We start from the raw sequence: 12,527 nt of genomic DNA on the forward strand, positions 1-12,527 counted from the left end.
CACTAATTAAACGAAGTCCTTTTTGACTGCGTTTTATAGATGATTTGTTGCAGTTGTTTTTGCTTGCTTTTGGGAAGTGGAAAGCCTAAATGGACTTGAAGTTCAGTGTCTACCTTTGATAACAAGCATCCATAAATTGCTGTTTTTGTTTTGACCTCTTTGCTTGTTCTAAAAGCACATCTGGTACGTAGTGTGCTTGAAATGGGAATGGAAAAATAATCCTACCACTGAAACAGTGTTGTTTTCCGGTTTGTAAACTGGCTCAGTGTCAGTTGACAGTAAACCTTACAATATGAACCAGTCCTGTCCATTTCCCTCACCCCACCCTACCCCACCCTACCCCCAGCAGCAACAAGAAACAGCTGTGGGTTGCAGATGTCTCTTTTGTTAAAACACTAAAGATGTGGTATTATTTGGAATGAGTGGCCAGGTACTAACCCCAGAAGATCCTCATACATGTTAATAGAGCGTGTTGTTTTTTACTACTTTCCACTCTTCCTTTTTGCAGATCCTCATGGATTAGTAATGTAGCCACTGGCCTGAGTTTGCTGTACGTAGCAGTTAATCTCAAATCAAGAAGATAACATAACTTCTATAGTACATTTAATCTCGTGCTAAAAGCACTTAACCAACATTAAGTCACAAAATCCCTGTGAAGTGGAGAAAGTATTATGATGCCCACTTTACAGATAGGAAGATTGAGGCACAGAGACATGACATGCCCAAGGGCAAACAGCCTGAGGCAGTATCGGAGTATGAACTACAACCCCTCCACCTTGACTCACTGTGCCTGGCCCTTGGTCCAAACAGTAAAAAACACTTCCAATCTTAAAGAGAATAAACTAGTCTATTATGCAGATTTTTGTTTGCTTGGACAGTAGAATATTAAAGAATGAACAAAGGGTGGTTGAGACATTTTATCTCTGACATGTAATAACATACTGGATGTTCCTTCAAGGTCTGCTGTTTGAGGAGGGAATCAGATTTTTCCTTATGGAAACACAAGTGCTGCTCTAAGTATGTTCCAGTACCTTGAATTTTCCTCTAAATTGAGTAAATGTAGGCCAACTTACAAGGAGGTGGAAGGCTGCATCTTTTCTTCATAGAACAGAGCAGATTGCAGCATCTCACTCATGTCTTTAATGCAGAAACTATTAGCCTTGCCAGTCAAACCATGCGGGACATTAAGTATCCTTCAAGTCACACAAGCATACGATAAATGAAAGCAACCAGTGGCTTCATTTGCCCCTGGGGCTTCATTTGGGTTCCCCCCACCACCACCACCACTTTGTGCCCTAAAAATCATAGATAAGAATACATAATTCTGAATCAGAAGTACCTACTTTTCTATATTTGAAGAAATTGAGTTTTACATTTTAGTTATGAATATTTTAAAATAAACTGAGCGCAGGCATCATATTTACCTTAACTTTAGAAATAAAATAGGTATGGATTTGTGAGCTCACATGAAGTGCCAGTTTCAGTGTGTTTAAATTCTGTTTTTTGATCCATGCAACAGAAATGGTACAAACAGTGGTAGTGCAAAGTGCTCAACTGTGCCATGACAGCACCACTGTGAAGTTCCCTCGGCCACCCCATCCATATACCCTGAGCCGTCTGCAAGTTTTGCAGCCGGTACGCTTTCAATCTGTGCCAAGGGCACACCTATACACGCTTATGCTCCATACTCTTCATTTCCTCGCCCTCATGTCCCACCCTGATACCAAACGGCGGGACCTAATGGCACCCATTGAGGGTGGGTAACCCCAGTGGGCCAGCCTGTATTCCACCTTACTCCCACAGCCTGACGGGGATATCAGTTGGCAGCTTCTTCACAGAACCGTGAGCACAGGCGTGTACTTGGTGTGGTTCACCCCTGTCCCTTCTGTGGTGTGAGGGAGACCCTGGCACACATTTATCTAGAGTTCACTTGGTTACAGGCCCTACTCTGTTCCTCCTAGATCTTTTATTACGTTTCTGGCTGCACTTTTTGCCCCATCTTCTCATTTACGCACAGCCTATCCATGGCTCCACAAAGTCGTGGGACCTCCTCCCGGTGATGGCCAAAGTGGCCATCTATAACACCAGGAAGAGGATGTTGGCTGAGGGGGTTCTTTGCAACTGTGGGCCCTATTTCCGGTCTGCCCTCCGTTCATGCATCCGGACGGAGGTCCTCTGGGCGGCGTTCGCTGGCTCCCTTGACACCTTCGAGGAGCAGTGGGTGCTGTCCAGGGTTTTCTGCTCGGTGTCCCCTTTAGGTTCTCTCATTTTGACTCTTTGACCTTCACACCCACCCTTGTTTTTTTTGTTGTTGTCCCCTGTAATCAGTTCAGTTCCCAGGCTCAGGAGATCCTCCCCAAAGGCTGGGGGAGGGTCTTTAGCCATGGGGGGGCTTATGCCCGCCCACTTCCCCTGGAATTTTCAATAGAACCACTGTGAAAGGTGACTTGGAGGGACCAACTCTGGAGATGAGACATTAGCTCAGTCTTCATGCCCATTTAGTCTTTGGCCTCTCTGCTTAGAATGCTAACAAGGGTGCCATCTATAGTGATGTGACGTGGACATTTGCCCAGTGAGAACTTAACTGAAATCAATCATATTTTATGTACACTGCTTAATAGCCAGCGGAGAGTAATAATTTCCAGTGTCTGAGGACTTTGGTGCCGTTCATACTAATAAGTTAAAGATGAAAGGGTGAATATATCTATTACATTTAAAAAATACAGTAAAAGAAAGCTATTTGGATTGCAAAATAAAGCACTCAAAAGTTAGAAAATGCCAGATTTATGATTATCTGTGCAACCCTAATTTTGTCCTTTTGCGCATCCATTCTGTGTACTGCATGAGGCAGTGGTCCTGTGGAAAAAACAGAACATGCTCATGTAATCGGAGACGGTTTCATAACACATAATACAAGGCGGATGAATTAAGGTTGTATGGTCATGTGTAAATCTGGCTTTTCTTAGTTTTCCAGTGCTTAACGTTGCAACCTTAATGTTCTTTAAAGATGGAAGGGGGGATTGCATGCAATTTCCTAAGATGTTTCTTAAGAGGAAAAAAAGGTTTAAAAAAGGTACTTTTATGTACAACTGTAGCCTCCCCCAGTCATTCATCATCAGCCTGAACCCATACCACTTGAGCTGTATAACTAATTACATTAACTGGCAGCAAGGAAAGCTACTCTCCTACTGAAGGGAGATGGGCTGCTGGGGCCATGGACTAGGTCAAGTGATGAAATTAGGGGAAGCTTGGCCCATCTCCCCATCCCCACCCCCTGGGAGTCAAGGGAACTCCTCCCTTATGTAGTGTCCCAGAGGCTGGAGCCATGTTCTGGGCAGGTATAATCAGAAGGAGTTTTACCTGGCCCAGTTGCAGCTACATCTGTTCCAGACATTCTCAGTTCAGTGCACGCTGCTGCTGCTTTAGCAGTAGCATGGGCCTGACTTTTTAGAACGTTCACGTTCAATGATTATTTTACCAGTCTGACAATGTTTTCCTGCAGAACACAAGTAACAGAAAAGAAATGGCAATTTTAAACACTTTATGTCTCAACCAAACATGAACAAAATTTCCTGAGATAAATGAAGGTCATGTCTTTAGCCCCGGGACTTTCAGAGGACTTCTGCAAAAAAATGAAGGTGTTACATTTTCTCAACAACAACAAAAAGTTATAAGCATATTTTATAAGGGAAAGTGTTAAGAAAACTAAATATAGGGGTTGTTATTTACTCCCTCTATTATTACTAGTCCCCTGAGCTATCCACTCCCATAGGTTTGGATATTTTAAATATCACACTTATGAGAATTTGATTAAGTGATCACTCTAACAGCCACAGGCAGTTTTGTTCAACTTTACAAAATGATAAAGGGATTTTTATATTTTATCCATGAGTTTTATACACTTTGTAAATAGTTTGGGTGTAATTTTTACTCAAAGTGGCTGTAGCCCACTTATGAGTCTCTTTAACCTTTTCACCTTTACGAATCTTTACAAACGTACTTTGTTTCACCAATTAGCTTTAAAAATCTCAAAGAACAACAGTGCAGATGTATGTATATATGTACCCTGAATGAGTCCATTACAAGAATCACAGTAAATTGTAAATAAAGGAGCAGTAGTTGGGTTTTTGGCAGCAGGGGGCTTTATCACTCTAAATATATGCCCAATATTTCCTGATTTTATAAGCTAATACAGCTTCCTGTCTCCTGAGATTTTGAGATTTTGAAACTTTTTCCTGTCCCAAATTGGGATTAAAAAGTCACTCTTGAATTTTTTCATGACCCAATAATCTGAAAACTTTTTTCTGATTGGATCAATTGAAAAGTTTCATTTTAGTCATCTTAAAACGTTTGATTTATGTTTTAACTCTTTTTTTGTTTAACCTTTTTATTATTTTGAATTAACTACACTTTTTAAATCAAAGCTCATTTTGAATCAGAACATGAAGCTTTTCATTTTGAAAATGTCAAAATGGGGCATTCTGGTAATTCTGAAACTTTATTTTTTTAAAAATTTCAAATCAGAAGATTTTTCAAAACTGACCGTTTCCTGCAAACAGTTTTGGTTTTGATGAATTGACATTTTCCAAAGAAAAGCATTTAATCAGAAAATTCCCAACCAGCTTGATAAGCTAAACAGATTTGGTCCTGGCTTCAGTAGGTATCACCTGAGAAAAGACTTTGTTGCTTCAGTGGTACTAATGGCTACTGCTAAAGGGCTACTATTAATAATACCATACCATATTTACCCTTTAAGATTGTATATAATATAGTGTACTTATGTGTCTATCTTGGGGTGGGAGGAAGACCTGAGTTTGATTCCTGCTCTTATGTTTTCAGAGGAGTAAGTGAACATAAACAAAAAAGGATTAGCCAGCAGCCACAATGCCATGTTGCCCTTGGCAAGATAAGGCCTGGTTACACTTGAATGGGGCACCTTTACAGCAGTATCTGCTGCTTTTCTTAAATCCCCAGCTGCTGGAGTCTTAAGGGAAAAAGTAAATTTCTAGCTCTCCTGGTTGCAAAGAAAAGTCTCAAAATGTGAACTGAGTGCACCTTAAAGGCTCAGAAACCAGAAGGCAAATAAAATGAACCCAAAACATACTATTTTAAAAAAAGGTCTTGGGATTTTTAAAACAGATTTAATGATTTTGGAGACCAGACTCATATTTGAACCCATGGGGCTGGCAATACTGTCTTCAAGCAAACTTGAAGGTTATAGACAATGTGTAGCTTTTGTGCATTAGAACAGAGCCATTATTTAATCTATAGAACCTTTTATGAAGTGTTAGTTGTATTTTGTTTTTTATGTATTCCATTTTTGGTACTTTTTTAAAGAAAAGTTTTAATGAAGGGGAAAAAATACATGAATGTAATGTTACAGTTGACTATAATCACAAAACAGCCAGGAAATTCTAACTCTGCTCTATCATCATATGCATTAACTACAATAGCCCCTTCTATTAAATGATCACACTAATCCAGGAAACAATATAGTTCTGGCAAAAATAAAGGAAAGGATTTTTTCTGTAATATATGAACATATGTATTATTTTATATTATTGCATATTATGTGACAAATCAATAAATTATTTGGTTATCCAGAGGTATAAAGGGGCAGAATGAAGGTTACTTTAGGGACCTATACTTTAATTTTTCTGACTTTGATTAAACTCTCAGTCTTAATGCTGCATTTTTTGCATATATCAGGGATCCAGGGAATTTTATTTTTTCGGGGTGCTCCTTTGGGGACCTTTAAAAGAAATGGTTACTTTTTAAGATTTATATTTGTAATCAGATGAACACCGGTATATACACTGCATGTGGAAAGTTTAAATGGTTTTAACGTTTCCATGATACTCTCCAGCACAACATTTGTAATATATACAAACCTGAAAACATCCTTACTCCCCACCCCCTCTAGTCCTATTACTTTTTTAATGTATTTTTGATACAAAGACCCTGGAGTTTATTTTGTTTGGGGCATTTGGTGGTGTTATTCTGAAACACCACAACACTGGTAAGAGGAAGTGGCAACCATGAAAACAAGTCTTCTCCTGTTGCACTGTTCAGTTAGTTAAAAATACTTCCTCTTTTTCACCCTAACCTTACCCCTTTCTGGGCAGCTGCTCCAAAATGCAACCCTCATTGCTGGCAAAAATGAAAGCCAAAAATTTGCTGAAACCACAGTAAAACTGCCGATCCAACCAGACACTAGAAAGTTTTAGCCATAACCCTAAATACCAGCTAGTTTTAAATGCCAGCCACTGATAAGTTTGCAGTTGCGCCAGGCTGTCCTAGAAGCTTATGTGTGTCTCTCCATTATTATTTTTTGGTTTGTTTTACTGTTATTAAATAAATGTATGTTTTCAATAATTGTACCATATTTCCCCTCCTGCCCCACCACCCCCATGATCTGGCACCACATAAAAACAAGCAAATTATAATACTCCCAAATATATGTGCTGCTAAAAAAATTTAAATTAAGCTGTGCACACTGATCTGTGCAGATAAGATACTGTGAGCAGCAATTATCTGTTGTGGAAAACATTTTTTGATACTGCTGGTAAAGTGACCTTTATATGTTATCCTGTCCTCCTTCAAGGCCTAGTAAACTCAGAAGAAAGATTCCCATTAGTAAATCACTGTTGGATCATTAAACCTTTTAAAGCCAGTATGTGCTTTACCAAGAGAATGAGGATTATGACACCCAGTGCCTGCTGCCCACTGACAATCATGGGAACCGACCTCGGTAATAAATCCATGAATGATCTGGCTCACATTGACCGGTTCTCACGCCAGAGCAGCTCCTTTGATGTGACCATCAAAACCCAAGGATGCCCAAAAGCAATAGCCACAGACAAAACAATAGAGAAGTAATAATTCAATATACATATGTAAAGCCTGCCTCCCAAAATGCTCAGCTTTTGCAGCAGGGCACGTCTCCCTGGGTATATGAAATTGGAGATTAAGGAGAAATAAAGTTCATGCTAACTGCAGTATTTTCTGTGGATAACCCTTTAAGAGAAGAAAGGCTGCACATATTGTATCAATCTTCTTCAGCCATAATGGATATCTATGACTTTCATAAGAGAGGATGTGCCCCCCCCCACACACACCTTTTTTTTTTTTTTTTAATATCTATCCAATAGTTTGAAGTCACAATATGCTTAAGGCCAATCCTGCAAAGAGACTTAAGAACACAGGCAACAATACTCAAAGAAGTAGTCACATTGACTTCACTAGGACTACTCACGTAAATATGATTATGTATGTTCTTAACCCTTTGCAGGACCAGAGCTTCAAGGAAGAAATGCTGATTTGCTTTTCCTATGCAGACAAGTACAGTATTGGTACAGTTCAGCATAGACATATGCACAAACAGCAGAACCATGCTAAATTGCATGGCCAGGAGACCTATTGTGAATTAGCAAGTAAATAAAGAAAGAATTTAAATATATTGTAGTTCAGCTTTATTATAATTCTTCATAATCCTATTATTTTTACTTACACAGCAGTTGTTTGCAAAGGATTGGCGACCTCATCCACAAACGCATAGTAAAACAGTCCCTGACCCTAAGAATTTATAGGGTAAGCCCCAACCTTGTCAACACTTATACACATGAGTAATTTTACTCATGTGAGTAGCCCTATTGATTTCTCTGGCTCAACTCACATGTATTTGCAGGATTGGGACTTAAAAATATACTACTAAAGGTAATATAGCATATTTTGTAAAAAAAAAAATCTTAATGAGATCTCATTACAGCATCTGCTATTAAGTGTTTGCTCAGAGGTAGGGAGAAACCATTATTTTTCTGTATTTTTATAATGTGTGTAACTTAGAGTGCAATTCTGATGGTCAAATACATGTTAATAGAACATCTATCTCAAGGCATCTAATTGCCATAAACAAGGAAAAGCAAAATACTAAACACTAAAGTTAAAAAAAAAAAAAAAAAAAACAAGAAGCCCAAATGCCCAGAAAGCTGGCCCAGGAAGAAACCCAGTAGTCAGGAATCTTCCCACAAAGGATCAGCATGTGATTAAAAAGCTGGACTGATACTTAGGAGTTGAATGTACAGTTTCAGACTCTGCAACACACTTCCTGTATGATCTTAGGCTTTGTGTCTCAGTTTCCGCAGCTGTAAAATGGGGATAACGCTACTTCCTTTATCCAATCCTTTGTCTTGCCAATTTAGAGTGCAGGCTCTTGGGGCAGAGACTATCTCGTACTATGTGTGTATACAACGACTGTCAGACTAACGGCCCTAAGATCAGCTTGAGACTCTGTTTGTTTATTGTAACGCTACTACTAATAAAGGATAATAGCAACTCTCAAGGTAAGCCATCCACCAACAAAGGAGGCCCAATTCCTAACTGGCATAAAGGAGGATGGGAGAAAAAAGGAGCAGATTGAAATAATAGGATGCAAATAGAGTCAAGTACAGGCCCTATCAAAATATCATATTGCTATTTATTTATGTAAGTGCATGTGAATATTTATAAAATATGGATCTATGAAAAAGATGTCTTATTGGCTCATGAAGTTATGACAGTGTGCTTATCTGTCATATCCAAATATATTAGAATGCATTAAACAATTAGCCTTCCCAGAAAATTATACACAAAGGGGAAAGACATTAGGATATTTTCCCTGCTTTTTTCCCCTCCCTTTTTAATTTTTCCCATAATTTAAATTATTTATGGGTGCTAAAATTGTAAACCAATACCAGCACTTTTCGATCTAATCTGTGAGCTAGTAGCTAAAATCTAAAAATGAAGAACTTCATTTGCAGTTGCTGCAGTTGGGCTTTCTATTCTCATTTCCACGGACACAGAAGTCAGATTGGTGAAAACAGTCTACGTGATGGAGGGGTTATTTTTTAAAGTATTTTTAAAAACTCTTACTCCTTGTTTTTGTGCATCCAACAAATTTCTAATGGAAGTGGGAACTGGCCATGAAAAAACTGAGTTGGAGATCCTGTTAATAGAATGAATGGTCCTCAGATCTGCAAAAGTGGAGTAGGGGATTATTGCCTTTAACTTATTTTTAACTTTTTCTTCAGAAACAAGATTGGAAAGATTGGATAACCATCAGTTAAAGAGGGATTTGAGTCACCACAAGCCTGGTTTTCAGAAGTGCTGTGTACCTACAATTATAAGTGAAGTCATTGGCAACTATACTTACTCACTACCTTCGAAAAATCAAACCCTAGATGTGTCAGGTTGGGCACCCAAAAACTGAAGCACATAGAATTAGTAGACTCTTTAAAATCTAGTTTGTGTGTGTATGTCTGTACCTATAGGCTAACATTTAAAAAAAATATTAAGACTGCATAATGCTCACAAAAGCCAGTAAATTCAGGATGTTACTTTCATCCTTGAATTATTTGTTGCCATATACAACACATGCCACATATGTGGTTTATTAGGTGTTTTGTGGAGTTCAAAAAAGTATTAGATAAGTTCACAGAGGATGGGTCGATCAATGACTATTAGCCAATATGGTCAGCGGTGCAACCCCATGCTCTGGGTGTCTCTAAGCCTCTGACCAGGGCCGGCTCCAGCTTTTTTGCCACCCCAAGCGGCGAAGAGAGAGGGGAAAAAAAAGCCGCGATCAGCGGCACTTCGGCGGCTGCTCTCCCGCACCGCTTCATTCTTCAGCGGTAATTCGGTGGCCGGTCCTTCCCTCTGAGAGACCCGCCGCCGAAGACCCAGATGTGCCGTCCCCTTCCAACTGCCGCCCCAAGCACCAGCTTGCTGCGCTGGTGCCTGGAGCCGGCCCTGCCTCTGACTCTCAGATGTTGGGACTGGATCCCAGGTGATGGATCACTTGATAATTGCCCTGGTCTGCTCACTCCCTCTGAAACCTCTGGTATCAGAGGCCGATTAAGGGTTTGTGGAGCCCTGAGCCAAAGCAAATGGGGACCCCTCCCCACCCCTTCCACCTGCAGTCCCCCCGCTCCCTCCCAGCATTCCTGCCAGGGAGTGGGGTCAGGGTTCAGGGGCTTTCTCTGCTCCCCGGCAGAAGCGCCGAACAAGGGGAGCGGGGCAAGCCCCCGCGCACCAATTCCACTCCCTGGCAGGAGCGCCAGGCGGATGGAGTGGGTAGGGACACGCGGTCACCCCAGTTGGCCAGGGCCCCTGGGCACAGGCCCCATTGGTGCCCAGTGGCTAATCCACCACTGTCTGGCATTGGCCACTGTTGGAAGATAGTATACTGGGTAAGATGGACCATTGGTCTGACCCAGTACGGCCATTCTTATGTTCAGCCATTACTGAGGAAAAGAAAGCGGGTGGGAGGAATGACAAAGTTAATTCAGGATTGTCCATGTGGACCACTTTGCTTTGTCCCATTAGCCAGAGTTAGCAGTGCAGACCCATAAAACATGTGGGATTGCAAAACTTTTTACAAGCAAGCGGGCCAGGCCTGATGTTCTTGGTTTGATATCAGAATTTTCCTTCTCCTAGATGGATTGGTTGCCATAGCTGACGAGCCTCACCTGCCCAATATAGGCGCAGAGTGGTGAAGTGACATGCCCAAGGTCATCCAACAGGTCATTGGCAGAGCCAGGAGCAGAACCCACACATCCCAGTCCTGCATCCTCTCACTGTACCAGCCTCCTTAGGAGCCTGCCTTTGGATACATCCATGATATCCCTGGCCTGAATTTGAAATAAGGTGGAAATAGAGAAGAAGGTACCCGCTACTGACTACCTAGTGCAAAATTAGTCTTCTCCATTCTCTTGCTACTACAGTTACACCCAGGTATTCTCTTACCTGAGGGGAGAGGGAATCAGCCATCTATTTGTGCTGGATGCCGTATGCAGAAGTTCACAAAACCACCTCGCAGATGTGAGTCACCATTTTGAATCCTATAAAGGCATCTGGGACAGTTTAAGATTTATAGCCTCCCACAGCATCACTTCAGTGGCAGAAATGCAGTACTGTAGTTTCCCATTGCCACAAACAGGAAACTGCAGCACTGAATGGGAAACTGCCTTCCCGTGTCATATATTATCAGTTTATGTTTTACTTTGTCTTTGTCTTTTCTTGTATAGCTGGTGTTGGTTTCCTGGCTTCCTGAAAGCCAGGCAAAGATTGGCAGGGCATGTTAATTTTTAAATATGGTTTACAAAAAAATAAATACATAACAGAAAAAAGTTATGGGGGAAGCAAAACAGGGAAAGGTGGAAGGGGCTGACTGAAGCCAAAAGGAGGCAGAAACGGGGTCTATAAAATAGGTTTTCAGCCCAAAGGCAAAGTCAATTTAGGCCTTTGAAAGGATCAGAACTCCGGAGTAACTTGACAGGACTTGTTAAAGGACCTCTTGGAAAATAGTTCTCGGACTGTATTACTTGGATTTATGTATGGTTATTCAATCCATCTTTCTTTTAGGATAGAAACTATGTGGGGGAGGTAATATCTTTTCTTGGACCAACTTCTGTTGGTGAGAGAGACAAGCTTTCTGATAGAAGAGGTCTGTATAAGCTCAAAAGCTTGTCTCTCATCAACAGAAGTTGGGCAAATAAAAGATTTTACCTCATCCACCTTGTCTCTCTAATATCCTGGGACTAGCATGGCTACAACATTTTCTTCTTTTATGATGTCAGATTAAATAAAATGCACTGATTTTGATTAAACAAAATGTATCCTGACTCTTTTTCCTTCACACATGCACCAGAACAACTCTCCAACCTACAGCTCTCATTTCTACAGCCATATAGTGGTGGGTATATAAGGCTAAAATGTTATTTAGCTTATCTTATTATATCAGCAGCATCCACTTATAGCATATGCACTATCTAGATACCCAGCTCTGTGGTAATCAGGCAATATAGTAATCAGACAAGTTCCAAATAATCAGACCAGTCCACAGTAACTGCTTTCTCTAATAAATCAATATACCATTTAATTTTTTTCTTTAATAATGTAAAAAAACCTAAACCCCTTTATGGATCATTGTCATTTTATGGCAGATACTGCTCACTCTGGCCCTCTGTTCCCATAGGTCAGAGCAGGGGGAGATGAGACCATAGTCTTTTTTTCATATTTGTCTGGCAAAGAGATTGTGGTCTGTCCTCTTTGATATGGACCTCACCCCATCCTCATCCTTAGATGCATCCATGTAGCAAAGCGAGACTCACCGGTGTGGCACCTCCTGCTGGTCGTCCTGAGAATTGGCTCTTGTCCAGCTTGGAGTGCCCTCTGTTGGCTGGTGGCTCACCTGCCTTAGGTCCCCCATGTCCCTCCCGGACCCCGGAGCCCTTTACCCTGGGGTTCTGCCCCAGCAGTACCCCCACTCTCTGGGTCTCCCCTCCCAGGGGAAACCCCCAACCCTTTCACCCACCTTGCCTCAGTGGCTACTGCCAGTCACCATCTAGCCCCCGTTCACTGGGGCAAACTGCAGTCTGTCATGGCCACTCATCATCAGCAAGGAGGTTGGACCAGCTGCCTCTGCCTAACCCTGGGCTGCACCTCTGCAATCCCAGTACCTGTGTAGGCCTTCACTAAGCCCTGCAGCC

The sequence above is a fragment of the Emys orbicularis genome, chromosome 3, assembly GCF_028017835.1.
Source record: "Emys orbicularis isolate rEmyOrb1 chromosome 3, rEmyOrb1.hap1, whole genome shotgun sequence".
Taxonomy (NCBI): Eukaryota; Metazoa; Chordata; order Testudines; family Emydidae; genus Emys; species Emys orbicularis.